Consider the following 24,162-nt stretch of genomic DNA (forward strand, 5'->3'; position numbering starts at 1 on the left):
TAAACGAATATATGTATTTCTTATAAGAAGACAATAGCATTGGCCTGTTGACATTGAGCATGTAATCTATTTTCATAAGACAAGAGGAGTGAGCAGGTGGAGATGTTATTGACGCCTTTGTGTCTGTTGGGATTGTCTCTTGTATCTTCTGGTGTGGTTGTGTTTGTTTCTCTTTTATTTGATGGGTAATATGTAAATAAAATCATTGTTAGTTGTATTTACCAGAGAAAGTTTGTAACTTACTCTGTTTTTTTATTTAGGTAATTTCACTGATCTTGGTCGTCGTCTTCGTCTTCTTCGTAAGTATCTGCGAAATTAAGTTTGTAAATTGTTAAATAGCTGGCCGTGTAGTTTGTATTTGTTTAGCTGGCTCAATGTATGTGTTGTTGAGTTTTAGTTGAGTTGATTGGTCTGGTATATTTGTTTTGAAGTTTATTTGTAAGATTAGACAAAAAGGGAGGTGATCATTAATGATTCGTCTTTTTTTTGGATTCTAGTTTTTGGTGTTTTGATTGTTTGGGTTATTGTGGTTTCTTTTTTTTTGACGGCAAACAGCTATTGTGGTTTCTTTTAAGCTGTAAAATAAAGATTTGTATAAAATTAGATTGATAAGTAACAGAGATAAATAGACTACCACAAATCTTGGGTAGGAAATATTTTTGATTATTGATGTTAGCACAATATAGGCAGTAATATAAAGGGAATTATGTGTTGATTGTTTTTTACGGATCAATGAGGAGACGGATAACGACTCGAGTTGTTTCTTTGGTAAGGTCAGAGCCCTTGACAGAACGGATTTGCCCAACCACATCTGCGAGTTTAAATATCAGTTATGATATCGAAACATAATATAAACTCATATGCAATATGATAATATACCTGAGAGTTCTAGGTTTGTGTTCGTAATCACTTGGAGATTGTCGAACAGTCTAATCTTCATCAATAATGGTTAGTGAGATGAAACAAATGAGGAATGGATGATCAGTTATCTTGTACATGCTTGAGCACCTAGCAACCTCAAAACGATCGACTTTCAAAATGGAATCTGCTTTCAAAGATGGCATGTAATGACTAGCACGTCCGACGGGAGTAAACCCATGAATCACGGAATCCGCAAATAATATTATTCAACAAAGAATCAAGAAATCAATTAAAACAATTATGTTAAATAAGTGTGATTGATCGAAGATTAACTTACCTTTTCATTAAGGAATAGAACCGTGATTCCCACAAACTCCCTGTCTTTCTTGAAGTTCAGGATATCCCAGAAGCGGAGGAAGCCAGAGGCTATGCTCTGACTACTACGACCAAGACAAAGAGACTCGAAGGTTGAGTGATGGACGCCGGTTTGAGGAACTGGAGAGGCAGAGGACAAACATTTTCTAGAAGATGGTTAAAGCTAAGAGGAATCAGTGAGTTTTGTGGAGATGTAGATTGGGTTCATCAAAGATGAAAATCATATATATAGGGTTTATAGAGGGGCTAAAAATCAGAAACATTTATGATCAAGCGATTTAAGATGGGGACATGAAGAGTTCACCGGTGAAAAAATAGATTACGAACAGACACACGGCGCAACTCTGTAACTCAGACTTGTTTGAGACAATGATGAAAAGAACTCAAACTCATGTTAAACGACAACAGTTTACAATATGGAAAAACTATAATTGTTGCAAACTTGAGCTTTTTTCATATAACGTGATGAATCTCATTTAAAAATGAAACCCATAATACACTTGTAGGCCCGGCCCTCAGAGGAAACCGAAGAAGCGAGGGCTTCCGACCTTTATAAATATATATTAGGTTCGGCCATCAATGTACAAAGTATCATTTAGCTTAGTGGTATAAATGTTAAAGTTTATTTCTCAATAACCCGGGTTCGAGCCAGGGACTTGACACTTTTTCACACTTTTTAAAAGTAGAGTCCACAAAACGCGACGTGGCGTGCTGAGAAGTGAGCAAAAACTCAACTATTATAATATAGATTTATTTAATTTTATTAATATATATTATTATGTTTTTTATTTTTAATATAGCTAAAAGAAATTGTTTAACACAAAACTTCTATAAATATTTTATAAATTATTATTACAACAATATAATTGATATAAGAGAGTTAAATTTAATATTTTGTCACAAATTTAAGGTATATATGGAAATTATTATCATTTAAAAATAAATAAAAAAAATTGTATTAAATTTTTCGTAAAATTAAAATTTTCTGTCAACTGATTAAATCGAACACCTCACAAAATATTAAAAACAAAATTCAGGATATGAAAAAATTTTATTACTGAAAGATTTCAGATCAAAGCAAATCACAATATGAATATTTAAACAGAATATTGTTTTAAAAAATATATTTTTATTTAAACAGAATATATATATACTGTAATTTCTGGATATTCGCCTCCGTGTTCAGGTGTAGTATAAGCCCATCCGTGTTTGCGCTGAGCGTCAGGAGATTGGTGCTTGATATTAATGAAGTTTCTTATTGGTTATTAAAGTCGACATGCTAGACTAGTTCAGGGACCTTTTGGTTGTTATAAAATGAGTTGATTACATATTAGAACACATTTTGTCTTTCTTTTACACAAAGAGACACATATCATATGTGACACACTTTCTGGTGGGTCCAACTAGTTAGTTTGACAAAAAAGCCCTTGAAAGAAATGAGATTGAGTTTCGTTTCGTTGGGGGAACAACCTTGACTCATTTTTTGAATTGACTTTACAACTTGTAGAGTTTATGTAGTTTTCTATTTATATTACTATTATTCCATCTAATGTTTTTATTGACTTTTTTCAAATACTAAGATATACAAAACAATTATAATTGTTACAATAAACTGTAATTTTTTTTCTCTTTATTTTAAGATTCATTTCCATATATATATTTTATATATTTTAATAATTATATAAAAATGCATGGATATAAAAGATGTGGACGGAAAAATGTGGTCATAGATGGATTAAATGAACATGCACAGATAGCTATTTTTACATTTTCTTTAACAATTCACATATTTATTATTTGTTTTTAATTTGAACCAAAAAATATTTTATAGACAAAAGTTTTCAATTAAGATGTAGGTAAATATAGGTAAATCATTCATCTAAGTTTTCTTTAGAAAATGAAAAATGTGGATTAGATAGTGGACATGGAAGATGTGGATGGATAAATGTGGACACGAGTTCATGTGGATACTATTTTTCATCAACTCACCAATTTTCTTGACTTAAAAATATCGGACCATTGCAGCCGCAACCACCACCATTGAGTTCATGTTCCACCTCGCTAAAGGTTTCATCTTTCGATCTGCTGTACATCGCTGGAGACTTACCCTGTGAACATGTCCAATCAAACACAACTAATTCTCAATCTCAGAAAAGACAAACTCTGAGATCTAATAGATCTGTGAATCTTGTGGACTGACGGTGATGATAGATCGTGGAGTTCTGGTGACGACGACCGCGGGTCGACTCGTTTTCTTTTTCAATGTCTTGAGATTGACGAGTATTCTATTTTTCTGATGGATTCATGGTTTACGAGAATAAGAGGAAGCGATCTGCAAGCATAACATAGGGGTAACTGGAGTTGGGTGTCTTACAGGTTCTTAGCAAGTGATTGATCGTGTTTATGTGAGTTGATGTTACAAACATTGATTTTTATTTGTTTATGTTTTTTGTATTTTTATTTGATATATTAAAAAAAAAGTTTAAAAACCTTCGCAGCCACACAAATGGTGTCGGAAACATTGAGTTGTCCATGAAGATGAAGATAGAGTCGTTGAAAATGGAGAAATATAACAAATTGAAGAAGAACAAAAACACAAATGCAAAGAATGTAATGAGATGTCCACAGTTTGTTGTCGACATTTTTTATGTCCACGCATTTTTATATAATTGTTAAAATATATAAAATATATATATGAAAATAGATCTTGAAATATAGAGAAAAAGAAATTACTATTTATTGTAAAATTATATTTGCTTTATATATTTTAAAACTTGAGAAAAAAACAAATAAGATAGAAGAAAGAATGAATAATAATAACATTAAACAAAAACATAAAACTTTTCTTTATTCAAAGAGAAAAAAGAAGATAACTTGACGAATAAGATGTGACGAGAGAGAAAGAGACCACAAATGGTATAAAGGACAAACAACAAGACAAATGTGTGTCTCAAGTGAAATGTGCTCCTTAGCGATATTAAGAAATGAAAATGTGTCTTGGGATGTAAATTTTTCATCGTTTCTACGGTATTGGTCGTGACGTGGGCATCATGACTTTTCTCAAAGTTTAGTCAGCTGCTTTTGAGATAGGTTGTTGAACGACCTGATTATGCGCACGCTCCCAAATATCGTGGAATGAACCCCTCCCCCACAAAAAAAAAGACAATTTGTTGGCAATAGACAATAAGAAAATAATTGAAAAAATTACACTCTCGGTCACTTTTTCACTTTCGTATTACGCCGCAAGCCACATTCCACGTGAACAATACATGATAGTGTATCAAAGACATCAATGCCCTCTAACTAGAGGTGAACCAACTTCACTTCCTTCTCTCCTCTATCTCCCAATTTCGAGTTTCTTTGTTGAGTAACCAAAACAACACGTGGTCCCTCTCTCCTCTATCTTCTTAATTTACCAGTTCAAAAATCCTAATCGATCAAAAAAAAAATTTCAGAGGCTACAGAGACTTCGAACTCATCCCTCCCAGAAAGCCACCTCCTTTCTCATTCCTCACGGCCCACCAGATTTCTTTTTCTTACTAACATTTCCATCAACCTTCTCATATCTCCTGTTCTTTAAAGCTATATAGTCGTTTTTCTCTGTAAGTTACCAACTTGAAGCGTTAAAGACATGCGAGGTAGGATTCTTGATTATCTCTATGAAAGTCATCACCTTTGGAGATGCAAGTTCTTGTTAGATATTTGAGGTCCAGTTCCTGATTATTATCTCTGAACCCTGATTTTTTTATTTTGGGATTTGGTATGGTGTTTAGCATTAGATTGTTTAGATCTTCATTATGCCCTTTATTTCAAGTTTTCTAAATTAGATTGTTCAATTACGGTCTTTGAGTCTCATATTACCGTTTCAATTCCATGACAGGACAAGAATTTTATGACAACAACTTTGAGTGTCACAGATTCAAACACCCATTGAAGAAGATGACACTCCATCACACTCCCCTATGGTCAGCCAATACGGCACACAACATTACGTCCACAACTCCCCATACATGTCTTGCCGGTCAACAACTCACCGTCCACACCACACTCGTCCACAATTCACCCGTCCACAACTCACCCATCTATAACTCTCCCATCCACATCTCACCCGTCCACAACTCCCCCGACCACAACTCTGTCGTCGTAAAGTCTCCTTCTTTTTATCTCCTCACCACCGCAAACGGCCTTGGTCTTCGTGAATGTATGGGGCAAGCGGAAAGTGGCACCTAGTGCAATGTAAACTCAAAAAGTGGCCCATTATGTAATCAACTATTTAGCCGGTTTTGCTAAAAAAGGTTAATATTAATAATTTAACCAGAAACTAAATAGAGTACTATACGTCTTTTTCATTTTTTTTCTATAACGGATTCAACAATTAAGTTTTCCTGTCAAAAGTATTCAATTGTACGTGAGATTGTTTAATCTGGGGTGACATGTCCAAAGCTGGTAGGGTTTTAGACAGACTTGAATCTAGCAGATTTACATTTTAACATCAGGTAAAAATATTTACTCTCTCTTAATGAAAGCATTTATATATTGTATAGGTCAACGAAAGAAAAAAATTTGTGGAAAAATTTATCTGAGTTGACAAAAATGGATAACGTGTATGTATGGTGCACCATTTATGTTTGTTTATTGTTATTGTGTAGAATAATTTTATTTTAGTTTATTATTTGAGTATATTCACTAAGCTGATGTTCATTGCTAAGAAATTTTATATCCTTTCTTCAAGAGGGCGACGACCTAAAAGTTTGGTTCGGAGAGAGAAGACTCAGTTTGTAATTTTGTATGTTCTTTATTATCCTTACTATCTGCTTCTTTGTTTCTTCTTTCTGTCATTTCTCTTTATTTTCTGTTGATATGCAATCAGAATTTACGTACGGACGATTATCTGTGTGGACTAATATAGTTGAATCGCCTAATCGAAACCCCAGGAATTAATAGGTTTCTTCTAATTATATAAAAGAGCAAACGAACCAGTTCTGTAATGTTAGAAAAGAAACATGAATGCAACAAAAAAAATTATATTGGTATAGATGAAATGTAGTGTTTCTGATTCTATCAAATCAAACTTAGCAAATTTGTTGTCTCTAGCTTTTAAGCTTGAATTTCAGATAAAGATAAGCAAATGGAAGTTTCCATTTTGTGGTTTCTGTTTTTCTTTTCTTTTGTTTACTGTTGATGCTGCTTCCTTATGAGCAAGACCCCTATTCATCTTTGAAATCTTAACTCCTATTGTTGTGTACTTCTTGGGCAGGAAACTTACGGCTGAGACACTTTTGTTATTTGGAGTTGAGAAGCTTTGGGACCTTATTGTCCGGGAATCTGAGCGATTAAAGGGAGTTGATGAGCAATTCACTGAATTAAAAAGTGACATAAATATGTTAAGGTGCTTTTTGAAAGATGCTGATGCCGAGAAGCATACAAATGCAATGGTGAGAAATTGTTTGGAAGAGATCAAATAAATCGTTTATGATGCATAAGATATAATTGAAACCTTTCTTATGAAAGAACTTGGGAAAGCAAGTGGGATCAGGAAGCATATGAGAAGGCTTGCTTTTAGCATAGTAGATTGTATGGAACATGCTACAGAGATAAGAGGCTCGAGTAAGAGGATCTCCAAAGTGATACTCAGTATGCAGAGTTTTGGCTTGCAACAAAGCATTTCTGGTGACGGCTATTCACAGCCTTTACAAGAAAGAAGGGAGATGCAGAAAACGTTTTCTAATGACAATGAAAACAATCTTGTTGGTTTGGAGAAAAATGTTAAAACTTTGGTTCACTATTTGGTGGAGGAAGATTGCATTAGAGTGATTTCTATAACTAGGATGGGTGGTATCGGTAAAACCACTATTGCTAGACAAGTTTTTAATCATGAGACAGTGAAAAATCATTTTGAAGGGCTTGCATGGGTATGTGTTTCACAACAGTTTACACGAAAAGATGTGTGGCGGACGATCTTGCGGAATCTTCAACCAAATTATGAGGAGATTACAGAAGATGAAATCCAAAACAAACTCTTTGGACTGATGGAAACACAAAATTATCTGATTGTCCATGATGATATATGGAAAGAAGAAGATTGGGATAGAATAAAGCCATTTTTTTTTATTAAAATGGGGGTATCTCAGACCTATGGAAGGACCCAGACTAATCTCCAAGTGGAGGTGCAACCTACGGATAGACCCTCTCTCCGGGTATGCAAATGAGCCCTAAAGCATGAGTCCATATCCGTGTGGTGTCCAGAGACATCATGAAATAGTTCCTTCCAGCAGGTTTCGAACTCACAACCTGGTGCATGAAGGAGCCCGTCCTTACCATTGGGCCATGATGTTCCGGACAATAAAGCCAATTTTTCCACAGAAAAAAGGTGATGTTTTATGATGAATATATTAGACTGTTCTTTACTGATATTCACTATTTGGTTAAAGAAATATAAATCTATCGTTGTGTTCCTTTTTTCTAAGAATATAATGTAGTAAATAAATATAATCCAGATCAGAAAGTAATACTTACTTCTCGTAATGAGGATGTGGCAATACGAGCAGATCCAACATACGTGACCTTTAAACCACAAGGCTTTACTCATGAAGAAAGTTGGAAACTTTCTCAAAAGATTGCATTTCCTAAGAATGAAGTAGACGGTAAGCTTTAAAGATTCATGGAATATATCTAATACTCAAAGCAAACTTTTCTTGTGTTTGTTTGCAAAGTACCTAAAATTCAAATATAAAAGTGAAATTAATTATTATTACCCATTATGATATACAGAGTTTAGTGCTGATAAAGAAATGGGAGAGATATGTAAGGAGATGATCAAACATTGTGAAGGTTTACCATTGCCTATAAAAGTGTTAGGAGGGTTGCTAGGTGCCTAATACACAATGCGTCAGTGGAGAAGAGTACATGAGAATTTGGATCTCACTTTTTAGGAAAAACTATTTTTGGTGATGCAATGGTAGGTTGGTTTATCATGTGTTGTCTTTGGGCTACGAAGAGTTACCTATGTGCCCAATGTCTTTAGAATCGTCTATTTTCTTAACTTCGTTTTTATTATATCATTTATGTCAATCCGGTTTTCTGGCTTCTACAGGTTAGAGTTTTGAGAACCACCTTTTTATTTAAATGTTATTAATCCCTTTAAACAGTGATGATTCAAGCTTGAATGAGCGATTCTTCCAAATGATGATAATAGAAGACCAGAGGATGCAAACTACACCGTAGATGTACTGACTAGATGTATGGTCAGCAGAGATGGGGCTGGCAAAAAGAAAAGTAAGCTTGTGCCATTTAAGCAACGTGGTGAGCCCGTTGTGGTCTCTAATATATTTATCTCAGGTAAACATGGCTGCTGCGGTTATAATGTTTACACAAATTTTAATGCGGCTTATCCTCCTCGGATTCAACTTTGATGATATGATTCTTCTTTTATTTATTATCATGGACAGATTAAGAGTTTAAGCAGTGCAATGTTGTGGAATTGAAGCGGAAGGTTGCTTGTGAAATTAGCAGTGCAGAGGAATTGACATTGACGGAGCTTATGTTCAGTGGTGTCTTCAAGGAAGCGAAGGTGGAGGAGTTGGCGAGAGAGGCTACCTGACGCAGCTAAACCCAGAGAAGAACTCGACTTATTCTTCATACAGTTACAAGACACAACCAGGTGTGTTGCTGAACTTCAGCTTGAGTGCAAGAAAACCTGACTATTTGAAGATTTGGGTCCATAACTTTTGTCTTTTGTGACAGATCGATATCGACCTCGAGAGTTTTGTCCACTCATTCAGACCGGATATAATGGAGGCGGTTTATGCGTGGGCTAAAGGCTCCAAGTTTTATGAGATCATGGAGATTGCTTGTGTTTTCGAAGGGAGCATGATCAGAGCGATAAGGAGAATGGAGGAAGTTCTACAACAGCTTATAGTAGTTGCAAAAAATCCATAGGTGAAACACAGCTTGAGGCTAAACTAGAAGAAGCAGTTTCCAAGATCAAGAGGAGCATTATATTTGCAGCATCTGTCAACTTGTGATGCCATTTTGTTTATTTCCGGCAAAAGTAATAAAACAAATGAAGCCAAGAGTTTTGTTTGTACAGTCTTTCATTTGTCTTAAGATTTTTTGACATGTATTAAGAACGATAAAAAGCATGAGGAAATTTTTTTTATTTCATAATTTTATTTATGGCCGTTGGTTGTGATGTAGACCAAAAGATACTTTCTTTACAAAGCTACTCAATACCCAAAAACGCTTACCACTAGGTGACTTCATAAGACCTGAAGACAATAAAACTTCGGTGCTATACACAGACATCTCATTTCTCAACTGTCTTGCAATACTTTCTGCTTCTTTCATTTTTTTCCTAGGCGTTAAAACAGTGATGACCTGCCCTCTGTGTTCCCGTTTTCTTCTGCGTCAGTTTTGGACTGCATCCTAACATTAACAGTGAGTTTGTTCTTGGGTGAAAGTTTCTTCACTTCCTCAGGTGTGTAGATAAATATCTTTCTCACCATTCCACAGAACTCGCTGCATCACAAAATAGAAGACCAAAAGGATTTTCAATAGGAAAAAGTAGATGCTGCTCTACACTGTTAAGCAAAGCTGTGTTTCTTTCACAGATGCAGCTCTCTTGAGACAAAAAAAAAAAAATTCGACTTTCAGACCACAAAGGCACTTACTTCCAGGGATCATCACCCACCATCATCATGTCATCTTCATCATCGGTGTAAACAACTTGCCATTTTTTGGTAGATTCTAAGAGTTCACCCTTAATGTCGAACATCTCTTCCAGCTTCCTGAACAAGTCTTCATAACACTCTGACCTTGTCAAATCAACCGCTCTGCCTACTGCACTTCCTTGCATGTGAACCTAGATAAAATAGCCAAAGCAAGTCACAGTCACGGTCAAGATTCCGTTCAATTTTGATAGAGCGAACAATCCACAAGGCTAATTAATCACCTTTGTGCAGCTGCGTATCGGTCTAATTTGCGATTTTTGAGGAGACCTCGGAGAGGATTTCTCAGGATCACCACTACCCGAAGGAATGTTAGATTGGTTGACATTTAATGGCTCAGATTGCCGACCGGAGTCAAACTCATGGGATGGGACAGGTTGATCTACAGCGACAGCACCGGACACAGAGGCAGCAGAGAAACATTCGTCCACATTAACATTTTCAACTAGCTCAAACCCAAAAAGCCTGCAGACATTTCCATTGGTTTGCTTCTTTTAAGTAGGAGACTCGTTGTTAACAGCTGAAGCAAAGGATTCAGCTGCACTATCCGCATGTGTGGGCCAAAAGGCTGATCCAATGGATACTCCAAATGATTTGTTCCCACCATTTGCAGAAGGAGAGAACAACGGCACCGAGGAGGGATTGACTGCCGGGGATTTCCACAGACCATCTGCAGTAACTGAAGAGAGCATCAATAAAACGAGGTGGAGCTGCCACAAGTAAGAACAGTACAAAGGAGAAAAAAAAAACAGAATACCAGGAGTAGATGGAGCAGTGGTTGGTGAAGGCAAACCAGGAGGTCTCGGTCGTTTGTTTCTTTGTGGAGGAGGATGTGAAGAACGCATACTATTTGCAACTATGGGCTCAAGTTCCCATGGTGAAACTCTTTCAGGACGAAATACAGACGAAGACTCGTCCCATTGAACCTGAAGCATTATCAGTTTGGCAACAAGCATATTAAGAAGATGCATCACCAGAATCACTCGGATAAAGAGATAAATTCACAACTTGCTCCACTGCAGAGTATAACTGTATAGCTAACCTTCAGCGATCTCCATTCAGAATCATGCCAGACCGAAGACTTGTTTTCCTGAACACCAACTATTGTGCCACTGAACCTGCATTATTAAAACACACAGAAAAATAAACTGGGAGTTATATTTGCTTTATCAGCAAAAAGAGAACAAGCTAGTTAGATGTGATACCTTTTCTCGGGAGCTTCTTCACCCTCAAACCTCATCTTGAAACGCATGCCTACAGACAGCTTCTGGTTCTTAGCTTCGAGATACCTGTTGACGCTCACAATAAACTCTGACCTACTTGTCCTGATAATAGAAGATATGTCAGCCTTGATTTACAGCCAAATGATTATAATCAAGCATTTGCAAGTAACAGTAACTGAAAGGCATTGCAGAAGTTAGGTTTTCCATATAAAGCTGACAATTCAATGCGGTAGGCTGATGAGATTTGAACCATTTCATGGCTCTAAAGTGTTATCAGAACGACTCGATTGAAATAAAGTAAGAAAAGCAAAACCTTGGCTTGTAGAAGACGGAAAATATTGTTCCTGTTGTAATGGCATGAGCGGCGGTTGCAAGGACCCCAATATGCATGCTATGACTTGAAATGACTGAGGATGGGATATTAGTCTGTTGTCTCATGTGCCGCCTAACACCAACTCGGAGCTCTTCATTCTCACCCCTGAAGGACAATACTATGTCACATGCTCAGATTCTTAAAGACAGTTAATATTTAGATAGATAAAATGATAAGGAACTTGCCTTAAGAATATGAAAGCATCACCAGCAACTAGTTTCTTCGAGCTAACGAAAACACTCCACCCAGTTGTTAGCAAATGGCGCCTTGGTTGACCTGGTATTCACAACCTCATGATATTTACTAGTCGTAGAACAATAATATTGAGCTTTAAAAATCATCAAATAATAAGATAACAAGTATATTAACCTCGGAAAATGTGCCTAAAATGCCATTCATTATTGTGCAAATCAGTTGCAACCAGTTCTTGCCATGGTGGTTGTTGGGACATATCCTAAATAATAAGCAACGTATTAGAGAGAGAAAGAAAATAAAAAGCAGGTGGTGTGGTTTCCAGAAAGCAAAAGGAACAATGGAAGCAACTCTGACCAAGGGTGGAAGACACTCATCTGCGTGTCTCCGAAGCACAGAAAATCCACCATGTGTGCTTGTGTCCGAAGCAGTTAGTGTCTTGCAAAATGAATGTACTGTGCACTTTTCAGGTTCTTCAACAGGGGCATCCGGGCTCATAGGTTCACTTTGCTGATGATCAAACACCATGTAATCAAGAACACAAAAGTAAATACAAAACAGTTACAGCAAACCAATATTCTTATGCTTATAATAAACTTACATCTGCTTCTGGCAATAAGGTTATTTGCGCATATACTTCGTCAGTCTCGGACTCTGCCTGCGCTTGCAAAGTGAAACAAGACGACTCAAAATTATTAGCCAACCCATTTCATGAATAAAGGTAAGTAAAACTCTATCAATATAGAATGGATTTCAGCCTACCCTGCGCTGGATATTGATCACTTTACAGAGAATCTTAGATGGGAGATTAAAAGAAGGCATTTGTTGCTCCAAACCTTGATGCATTGATGCCTCGAGCTGCATAGGCAGTGATCAATTAAATGCATAAATGTGATAATAAGATAAGATGATCAAATGATCATGTGAAATCAAAACAGGCACTACATTTCATCTCTTCTATACAACAATACATACTTTGTGATTTTATTTTAAGCTAGAACGCATCCACAAGATAATTTGAAGTGTTCATATAAAATATAGAGTAAGAATAGTCCAATTAACATACAGTACATGACAATGTCAAGTGATTCAGACCAATAACCAAAATACCTGTTCCATGTGACCTTCAGGGAAATAATAAACTCGTTCCCCTTCACGAGGTAGGGTTACAAGAGGTCCAGCACAAGCATGCCATAGTTCCCTAACTAAAGCATCACTTAACGCCCCTACAAACCAATGGAATGGCGTCAACACAAAAAGCAAATAACTGTTTGTGTATCTCAAAAACAAAGCAAGAGGTGCAATTATATAAATAAGCTATCTCCATAGTACAGTCAATTCAGACTCAGAAAAGAGCAAACACCCTTGACAAAATGGTCTAAACAAAAATATTCCACAAACCTCCAGGTTTTCCAGATGAATGATTTCTAGCTGCCAATTGAGGATCCATTTAATTTATATAAGTTCACCTGAGAAAAGAAAAAGAAAGAAGTGAAGTATAAGATCGATATGTCTTTCTGAATGAGGACGAAGATGGGCCTATTGTAGCGACCGTGTTCCGAAGATCGATGTTAGGATGATCTGAGGACTGACTGGCCGAACTGTGAGAACGTACTGAATGGATTGGATGATGCTAGAAAGAGCTGATCAGAGTTCGAAGGACTTTCCGTGGGTGGATGGGAGAACTTGGATCGGCGCCTGATTAGTAGCGACTAGAGCGGAACCATGTACCCGATTAAAGCTAGGAACGGATCTGTTTTTGAGCCAAACAAAGCTCCATCAGTCGGTCTTACGCTCGGGTTATTGGACAGGCCGTTCGGTTTGTTGAAACTCAGGATTTTCGGGCAACTCGATGAAAATCCAGGCAAAGCGGAATTTTCGGACAGCGATGGTCGGATCCGGACAAGTGTTGTTGGATTTGGACAATACGGTTGAACTGGTCGGCTAGACAGCGATTGTCTGAAATCAGACAAGACAGTTAAGACTGTCGGCTAAGCTGAGATGAGCTGATTCAGTAGTATCAGTCTGATTCGGACAAGGCGGTTAGAGTTGTCGACTGGATCAGTCAGCTCTAGCTCGAGTTTCGTCTAAGTAAAACTGGCGGGAACAGTTAAAGTCCGAAAAGGGGAAAAACTCGCGCTGGAACGCTTTGGAGCGCGGGGTGGCGGTTACGGATTAAGAGCCGCGAGTAAAATAAGCGGGGATGGTTAACTTGGCAGTTTCTCGGGCCTAAACCGCCCAACTGCCCATTTTAATCGTCTCCTTTGTCTTATTTCGCCATTTCTGTACGGGAAACAGAAAGAAAGAACCAGAGAGAAACTCAGAAAGAAAAAAGTCCGATTAAGAGAGAATTTTCGATATTTGGCTGGATTGATCAAGTCTGAGTCAAGAACGATCGTCTGTGGGGTGAATCCGACTGTCTGAGCGTTCGAAGATCCGACGGAAACCGCTCAAGAGGTGTCAGAAGAAACCGAATCAAACAGAACAAACCGACTCTAAGAAAAAGGTGAGTGCGTGACCGTAGCCTATCGTACTGAAACGTAGTCTGATTGATAGGAATGTTCTATGTACTGATTGCTTGTCTAATTCGAATTATCTGCTAAGTTCTGGCTTAGTCCGAACAGTCGGTTCCTTCCATCGACGCATCTGGATCAGATCATGCGCCTAGAGCCGTATTGGCCTGCTAGGGCTTGACTGAATCTGATGGCGCTTTGGCTTGAAACGATTGGGTCGGCTAAGTAACTGACTGATGATAAGCATGTCCGTTTATTGACTGATTGACTCGATTGCTTTACTTGGCTGAGTGGGACGGAATGACCGCTCTCACTAAGCATAATGTTTGCTTATGCCTCCTTGTTTAGATGCAGATCAGGACCAGACCCGAAAGGGTAAAGACATAGCTTGAACGCGGGACAAGGCCAGGAAGGAAGGATGGTGGGTTTGGGTAGATATAGGACGAGATTAACATGTAATAGCCTATAGCGAACTGACTTGTTAACTCGAACCTCATATTATCTATTCAAATCGTATTATGCTTTACTTGACTGTCTGAAAAAGAGCTAAAACTCTGAAATAATTCTAAGTAAGGAAAAATATGAAAAACGGCCCAAGTCTGATCGAGGAAGTCGAGCCAGACTCGTACTGATGTTACGAAAAAAAATGGGTCGGGTCCTTTCAAGTGGTATCAGAGCGGAGTCGAGTTCTAGGACAATCTAAGTATAGTGGGTTATTGGGGCAAACCATCCTTCCAAGCCTGCCGTCTCGCGGTAAATTATGTGTTCCGTGTCCTGATCCCAAGTTAGTTTTGACTAACTTGCCTGTGATCTTGTTGCAGATGGCAAAAAGTAACCGTAACACAAGAAGGACTGTGAATGAGACCGCTGAGGGGTCTGCGAGCAACGTGGCCAGGAATGAAGCTGGTACGGAAGAGGCTCGGAATGCTGCTAAGAATGCAGCGAATTTGAACAATGCTGCAGCGGCTGGTGCTGCTGCTGGAGCTGCTGCTGCTCCGGTTGGATTGGAAGCCGTTTTGGCTATCTTGGCGCAAGTCTTGGCAAGATTGCCTGCTGCGGCGGCACCTCCAGTGGCTCCACCTGTTGCGGAGGAAGTGGAGAACGTGGTGCCTGCAGGAGAGGAGGCACACGTTGTTAGGAATCCGTCTTACCTCAAGGTTATGGACCACATGCAGAAACTGGGAACAAAGTTCTTTTCGGGTGGTTCCAAACCAAAGGAAGCAGATCAATGGATTGACAGGATAGGGCGGAACTTTAAGTCAATCCGTTGTCCTCTTGCTTACAAGAAGGACATTGCTGTCCACTACTTGGACGGTGATGCGCACCTCTGGTGGCGAGGTGTAGTGGCTCGGATTGGTGCTGAGCATTGCACGTGGGCCAACTTTAAGACCGAATTCCGTGGGAAGTATTTTTCGCCGGAAGCATTTGATCAGTTCGAGGGAGCTTTTCTCATACTGGAACAGGGAACTATGACTGTAAGGGAGTATGAAGCGGAATTCAACAGCCTCAAGAAGTATGCTGGGCGTGAGGCTGAGTCGGAAATCTCCTTGGTCCGCAAATTCATGCGCGGACTCAGGGTTGATCTCCGAACTCGTTGTAAGATCCGCAACTATGATACTGTGGCCGAACTGGTGGAAAAGGCCGCGGAACAGGAAGCTGGAATCAGTGAGGAAGCCAAGGTGTTTGGCACAGTGGCGCATGTCCATCCTGGTAAGCATGCGGGAAAGAATCAAAAGCCGGTGAAGGCTGGCTCTTCCAGCAAGCCGAATGCAACAGGTCGCAGTGCATGTTCGACTTGCGGGAAGATGCACTCTGGTGTCTGCCGTGCTGCTACGGGAGCTTGTCACCGTTGCGGAAGTATGGATCACAAGGTGCGTGATTGCCCTGAGGAAGATCTAAGGCCGAAGAGCCAGAACAAGGGTGCTGGGGAACGTGTGCGCTACAACTGCGGCGAAACGGGGCACTACAAGAATCAGTGTCCGAAGGACGCGCAATCTGCTGGGAAGCGTCCGAGTGATGGGCCTCAGCCGGCGGCAAAGAGACAGGCCATCATGCCGCGGGTGTACACAATCGGTGATGAGTCGATGGACCCAAGCACGTCTCGTCCGATCACTGGTGAGTCATCCTATCTCTCACCTTTGCCTTAAGAATTTCTGTGTGAAATTGCTTGCTTGTAGAGTAGGTCCTTAGTGTTCCGGGTGAATATGTAGGGACCTTAGTCATGGGTGGAGTGGCAACCCATGTTCTGTTTGATTTCGGTGCATCTCACTGCTTTGTGCAACCCGAGATGATTGGAATTGGGGAATTTCAGAAAGAACCAGAAGAAGAAGTAAGAGTGGTTCGGGCAGCTGGTGGTCAGATCATGTACACTTCAGGAAAAATCCGAAACGTCTATGTGATGATCGGAGGAGTGAACATGCCAGCCGACTTGGTCGTTTGCCTAGTGAAATCATACGATGTGATCCTTGGAATGGATTGGCTGAGCAAATACAAGGCACATCTTGATTGTCATCGTGGCCGAGTTCAGTTTGAGATAGGCAATGGAAAGCTTGTCTATCAAGGGGTCAGGCCGACAAATGGGAGTCTGATCATTTCAGCACTTCAAGCAGAAAGAATGCTGGAAAAAGGATGTGAGGCTTATCTTGCTTCAATCACAACTGTGGAAGTCGGAACTGATGCTGAGTTGGAAGGGATTCCGATTGTAAAGGAGTATGATGACGTGTTCGAATCCTTGACAGGATTACCACTGGACCGTTCTGATCCTTTCACGATTGAGCTTGAGCCGGGCACAAAGCCAATCTCGAAAGCTCTATACCAGATGGCTCCGGCTGAAATGGCAGAACTTAAGAAACAGTTAGATGAACTGATGGAGAAAGGGTTTGTGCGCCCAAGCAGTTCACCTTGGGGCGCACCGGTTCTGTTCGTGAAGAAGAAAGATGGTAGCTTCAGGCTATGCATTGATTACAGGGGGATTAACAGAGTCACAGTGAAGAACAAGTACCCTCTTCCAAGGATTGACGAGTTATTGGACCAACTCCGAGGTGCTACTTGTTTCTCCAAGATTGATTTAGCTTCGGGATACCATCAGATTCCGATTGCTGAAGAGGATGTCCGTAAGACAGCCTTCAGATCGAGATACGGCCACTACGAGTTTGTGGTCATGCCCTTCGGATTGACCAACGCCCCTGCAGCCTTTATGAAGATGATGAATAACGTTTTCAGAGACTACCTGGATGAATTCGTTATAGTCTTCATAGACGACATCTTGATCTACTCAAAGAATCAGGAAGAGCACAAGGACCATCTGAGAATGGTTTTGGATAAGATGCGGGAACATAAGTTGTTCGCCAAGCTCAGCAAATGCAGCTTTTGGCAAAGAGAAATTGGTTTCTTGGGTCATGTGGTCTCGGACAAGGGAGTGTCCGTGGACCAAGAGAAGATCAAGGCCATTGCGGACTGGCCCAGACCAAGGAACGCAACAGAGATCAGGAGCTTTCTCGGACTGGCTGGATACTACCGACGGTTTGTTAAGGGATTTGCCAGCATGGCTCAACCGTTGACAAAGTTGACCGGGAAAGATGTTCAGTTCGTGTGGACAGAAGGCTGTGATGTGAGTTTCAGCAAACTCAAGATGATGTTGACGACTACTCGAGTATTGGCTCTTCCAATGGACAACGAGCCATACGTGGTGTACACAGATGCATCCAAAGTTGGACTTGGGTGCGTATTGATGCAGCAAGGCAAAGTGATCGCGTATGCGTCTAGACAGCTAAGGAAACACGAAGGGAACTATCCAACACACGACTTAGAGATGGCTGCTGTCGTGTTTGCCCTGAAGATATGGCGGTCTTATCTCTATGGTGCTAAGGTCCAAGTCTTCACGGACCATAAGAGCTTGAAGTATATCTTTACTCAACCAGAGCTAAACCTTAGACAGAGGCGTTGGATGGAACTGGTTGCGGATTACGACTTGGATATTGCCCACCATCCGGGAAAGGCAAATCTGGTCGCGGATGCCTTGAGCCGGAAGAGAGTAGCTTCGGCTTCAGAGAAAGATATGGAGGAACTAGTTTACATGGTTGGAACCTTACGACTAGCTGCCTTGACTGACGAAGTGGAACCGTTGGGTCTTGGTGCAGCGGATCAGCCGGACTTGTTGTCCCGAGTTCGCCTTGCACAGGAAAAGGATGAAGATCTGATTAAAGCTTCCAAGAACGAGAAAACAGAGTATCAGACTTCAAACAATGGGACGATTCTGGTTAATGGCCGAGTGTGTGTTCCTAACGACAAAGGATTGCGGGATGAGATCCTAAAGGAGGCACATCAGTCAAAGTTTTCGATACATCCAGGAGCCAATAAGATGTACCGAGACTTGAAGAGATACTATCATTGGGTTGGAATGAAGCGTGATGTTGCAAAATGGGTAGTTGGGTGCCCAATCTGCCAAATGGTGAAGGCAGAAAATCAAGTCCCGAGTGGACTACTTCAGAGTTTACCCATCCCAAAATGACCTTGGGATAAGATCACGATGGACTTCGTGACTGGCTTGCCAATGAGGAACGGCAAGGACGCTATCTGGGTGATCGTGGACAGATTGACCAAGTCTGCACACTTCTTGGCTATCAACAAAACAGACAATGCAGCGGTGCTAGCCAAGTTGTACGTGGAACAGATCGTCAGACTTCATGGAGTTCCGGTAAGCATAGTGTCAGACCGAGACTCCAAGTTTTATTCGGCCTTCTGGAGAGCTATGCAGAAGTCGATGGGGACCAAGGTCCATATGAGTACAGCATATCATCCGCAAACGGATGGACAGTCAGAGAGGACAATCCGAACACTTGAAGACTTACTGCGATCTTGTGTTCTGGATTGGGGAGACAAATGGGATCAGTACTTGCATCTGGCTGAGTTTTCTTACAACAACAGCTATCATGCAAGCATTGGAATGTCGCCTTACGAGGCATTGTACGGACGTCCGTGTAGGACACCGTTATGCTGGACCCAAGTGGGGGAGCGCAGCATATTTGGCCGAGATTTTGTAGAAGAGACAACTGAAAGAATCCGAGTCTTGAAACTGAAGATGAAAGAGTCTCAGGACAGACAGAAGAGTTATGCAGACAGACGCAGAAAAGACCTTGAATTCGAAGTAGGAGACATGGTATATCTCAAAACCGTCACCTACAAAGGCAAGGACCGATCCTCAAAGAATGTCAAGCTGAGTCCAAGATACATGGGGCCGTACAAGATCCTGGAAAGGATTGGAAAGGTCTCCTACAAACTGGAGCTGCCCTCATCGATGGCTCAGTTCCATAACATGTTCCATGTATCTTTGCTGCGAAAATGCATAAGGAATCAAGACAACGTGGTTCCTGAACCACCATCTGACTTGAGAGAGAACCTTACTGTAGAGGGACGACCAGTCCGGATCATTGGAAGAAAAACCAAACCTGAAGGCAGAAAGAATATCAAAATGATCCAAGTCGTTTGGGACTGCGATGGAGAGGAAGAAACGACTTGGGAGCCAGAGGCGAGAATGAAAGCTGAATTTCCAAAGTGGTTTGACAAACTCATGGAAGATTCAAGAAGAAAGACTCGAGGACGAGTCTGAGCCAAGTGGGGGAGAACTTGTAGCGACCGTGTTCCGAAGATCGATGTTAGGATGATCTGAGGACTGACTGGCCGAACTGTGAGAACGTACTGAATGGATTGGATGATGCTAGAAAGAGATGATCAGAGTTCGAAGGATTTTCCGTGGGTGGATGGGAGAACATGGATCGGCGCCTGATTAGTAGCGACTAGAGCGGAACCATGTACCCGATTAAAGCTAGGAACGGATCTGTTTTTGAGCCAAACAAAGCTCGATCAGTCGATCTTACGCTCGGGTTATTGGACAGGCCGTTCGGTTTGTTGAAACTCAGGATGTTCGGGCAACTCGATGAAAATCCAGGCAAAGCGAAATTTTCGGACAGCGATGGTCGGATCCGGACAAGTGTTGTTGGATTCGGACAATACGGTTGAACTGGTCGGCTAGACAGCGATTGTCTGAAATCAGACAAGACAGTTAAGACTGTCGGCTAAGCTGAGATGAGCTGATTCAGTAGTATCAGTCTGATTCAGACAAGGCGGTTAGAGTTGTCGACTGGATCAGTCAGCTCTAGCTCAAGTTTCGTCTAAGTAAAACTGGCGGGAACAGTTAAAGTCCGAAAAGGGGAAAAACTCGCGCTGGAACGCTTTGGAGCGCGGGGTGGCGGTTACGGATTAAGAGTCGCGAGTAAAATAAGCGGGAATGGTTAACTTGGCAGTTTCTCGGGCCTAAACCGCCCAACTGCCCATTTTAATCGTCTCCTTTGTCTTATTTCGCCATTTCTGTACGGGAAATAGAAAGAAAGAACCAGAGAGAAACTCAGAAAGAGAAAAGTTCGATTAAGAGAGAATTTTCGATATTTGGCTGGATTGATCAAGTCCGAGTCAAGAACGATCGTCTATGGAGTGAATCCGACTGTCTGAGCGTTCGAAGATCCGACGGAAACCGCTCAAGAGGTGTCAGAAGAAACCGAATCAAACAGAACAAACCGACTCTAAGAAAAAGGTGAGTGCGTGACCGTAGCCTATCGTACTGAATCGTAGTCTGATTGATAGGAATGTTCTATGTACTGATTGCTTATCTAATTCGAATTATCTGCTAAGTTATGGCTTAGTCCGAACAGTCGGTTCCTTCCATCGACGCATTTGGATCAGATCATGCGCCTAGAGCCGTATTGGCCTGCTAGGGCTTGACTGAATCTGATGGCGCTTTGACTTGGAACGATTGGGTCGGCTAAGTAACTGACTGATGATAAACATGTCCGTTTATTGACTGATTGACTCGATTGCTTTACTTGGCTGAGTGGGACGGAATGACCGCTCTCACTAAGCATACTGTTTGCTTATGCCTCCTTGTTTGGATGCAGATCAGGACCAGACCCGAAAGGGTAAAGACATAGCTTGAACGCGGGACAAGGGCAGGAAGGAAGGATGGTGGGTTTGGGTAGATATAGGACGAGATTAACATGTAATAGCCTATAGCGAACTGACTTGTTAACTCGAACCTCAGATTATCTATTCAAATCGTATTATGCTTTACTTGACTGTCTGAAAAAGAACTAAAACTCTGAAATAATTCTAAGTAAGGAAAAATATGAAAAACGGCCCAAGTCTGATCGAGGAAGTCGAGCCAGACTCGTACTGATGTTACGAAAAAAATGGGTCGGGTCCTTTCACCTATCCTCATCTAATTTAGACAAACAAAATTCTGATGGATGTCATGATGTATCAACATTTAAACCCTATCTTTAAATTTACAGACAAAAATGTGGGCCATTTATGCAACTTTTTTACTCTATATTCTGTCTAAAACACACACCCACCACAAGACTCGGATCCTCAAATTTCATTACCCAATTTGAAGAGAAACTCTCAAACAAAGGGGTAAAAGAAAGAAGCAAAAGCAAGACAAGAAAACATCTCAGTACTTAACTTCATACTTTGCAAGACAACGTTAACTTCACTATACTACTATAAATCAGGGGCGGATCCACCTTTTCGGGGGGGGGGGGGGGGGGGGGGGGGGGGGGGGTGTGGCACGTGCCACATATTAAATCTCTACTACAAAAGAGGATAAAAATAGATAGTGTAAGCTCTGATGGTTAGACGGCTGAAAGGTGCCACATGCAACTCATGTTCGAGTTTACCTGAGCATTTTCTTCTTCAAATTTTTGTTTACTTTATTATATTTAGTCACATTTTTATAAGAGAAAAAGACAAAAATAGCACTAAATCAAGTTTATGTTCCCAAACTAGCACTCAAGGTCAAAAGTCACAAAAATAGCACTTAATGTTTTATCAAAAGTCACAAACTTAGGGTTTAGAGTTAAAGGGTGGGGTTTAGGATTTAGGGTTTAGGGTTTAGGGTTTAGAGTTTAGGGTTTAGGATTTAGGGTTTAGATTTTAGGGTTTAGGGTTTAGGATTTAGAGTTTAGGGTTTAGGGTTTAGAGTTTAGGGTTTATGGTTTAGAGTTTAGGGTTTAGAGTTTAGGGTTTAGGGTTTAGAGTTGAAAAATGAGGTTTTGGGGATAAGATTTCAAATTTTGAAAAATAAAAAAATTAAAATTTTCAAAGGATAAACTTAGAAAGGTGCTATTTTGGTCATTTTAGTTTTTGAGTGCTATTTTTGTGATATAAACTTAGAAATGTGCTATTTTGGAGATTTGACCTTTTTATAAAATAAATTTCTTTTTCTTCTTTGTTTTTTTGCTATCTAATCGAAAATATTTATTTTTCTTCCTTGAAAAAGATATATTTTTATTCAAGTTTTAGTTTATCAATTTTATTTTTTAATATATATTCAAATAACCAATAAAAAGAATTTTACATAAAAATCTGTTTATCTTATTAATCGATTCAAGTTTTTTAAATTGATTTTTTACAAAAATATTCTTTACAAAATTATAATTTTTAGAGTAATTTAATTTATTAATATTTAATTAAAGTTTTAATAAATAAATAAATATATATATATATATATATATATATATATATATATTCTGATAAGATTTTATAAATATACAGTGTGCCACACATTAAATTATTTTCTGGATCCGTCCCTGCTATAAATCATGGCACCTAAAATTATTAGATATAAATCAAATCTGTAAGAATTTTCCGGGAAGACACAACGAAAGCAAAGGGGTAAACGATTTTCAAAGAAAATAGTTTAATTTGGGATGTGAAACAAAGTATCGATTCTTGATCTAGATTGACCCCCCAGAATCAAATCAAGGTCGAGAAACAATAAAAAAAAAAAAAAAAAACCAATCTGACTATGGATCTTCGAAAGCATCCTCCTTTCTCAACATTTACTGAACAACAAGCAGACCCAACAAATAAAAATCGAACCTTTACTTCAAATATCTTCAAGTATCAACGATCTAGACAAAACCAAAGTGAGCTAGGGTTCAGACAAACCCAGATGAAAAGATTTTGATTTGAGGGTAAGTGAAGATCTAGAAGTGGAATTGTTGTCAAAACAGGAGATGTGAGATAATAAAGCGTGTAAGTAAAGGTGTATACATACACCGCCAGTGTTTGGTCGAAGCCGACACGAACCCTTTGGCTATGGCTGCCTCTTTTTTTCTCCTCTTCTTTTACTTTTCTTATTTTTATTGTCCTCTCTCTTTGGGTTGTTCAACCGCATGTATGACATGTTCGAACCCGATTATTGAGATATAAACACCAGCATTTATACCATTAAACTAAAAGATGCTTTGTGTTATAAAAGTAATGGAAAAATCTATCTTTATTCATAACATAGAGGTTCCTTATATAGTATATTACACTCATAAATAAATGGAAAGATTACAAATCATAATCTCTTGGTTATGAGCCATCCACAATCTGGTTCATAACACTCTCCCTTGGATGCCATAACCATTTAGAGCTTGTAATGTGCTTTAATGTTGTCTCATTAAAACTTTACCAGGAAAATCCAATTGGGACAAAACCATGGTGAAGGAAAAAGAGTACAACACACATTATTCCCCCTGATTTGGACATTACTGAAGGTCCCTTGGACCTCTCCAATTTTCTGCAATCCGTTGGTGATGAAGATCTTGGGCAGAATATGCTTCGTCCTCGAACATGATAGTTAGTTCTTCTTTACCATCGGTCATGCCACAATCTGATCGAACATATTGAGTCATCGACCTCAAATACACACACGAAATCTTGGATGATGTTGCTGTGATATGCGTGTACCACCATGTGTAAAACATAATATGTCTGAAAACAAATCAACAAAACCAAATAACCCCTCTTTGGGCTGGTTAGTATAAAATAAACCAAAATCAAAGGCTTCTTCATCG

The 24,162-nt window shown here is 39.8% G+C and overlaps 1 long non-coding RNA gene and 1 pseudogene across 1 annotated transcript; one reads left to right on the forward strand and one right to left on the reverse strand.

Annotated features, from left to right (window-relative positions):
- Positions 1 to 1,363: 1,363 nt before the first annotated feature.
- On the forward strand, positions 1,364 to 9,407 carry LOC111205037. Its single transcript, XR_002657422.2, has 6 exons — positions 1,364 to 4,874; positions 5,117 to 6,022; positions 6,494 to 7,880; positions 8,008 to 8,574; positions 8,685 to 8,896; positions 8,980 to 9,407. It is a non-coding gene; the product is annotated as an uncharacterized LOC111205037 (long non-coding RNA).
- Positions 9,378 to 23,655, reverse strand: LOC106390606 (annotated as a pseudogene).
- Between the last annotated feature and the right edge of the window lie 507 nt (positions 23,656 to 24,162).

This window comes from Brassica napus, chromosome C4 (genome assembly GCF_020379485.1).
Source record: "Brassica napus cultivar Da-Ae chromosome C4, Da-Ae, whole genome shotgun sequence".
Classification (NCBI taxonomy): domain Eukaryota; kingdom Viridiplantae; phylum Streptophyta; class Magnoliopsida; order Brassicales; family Brassicaceae; genus Brassica; species Brassica napus.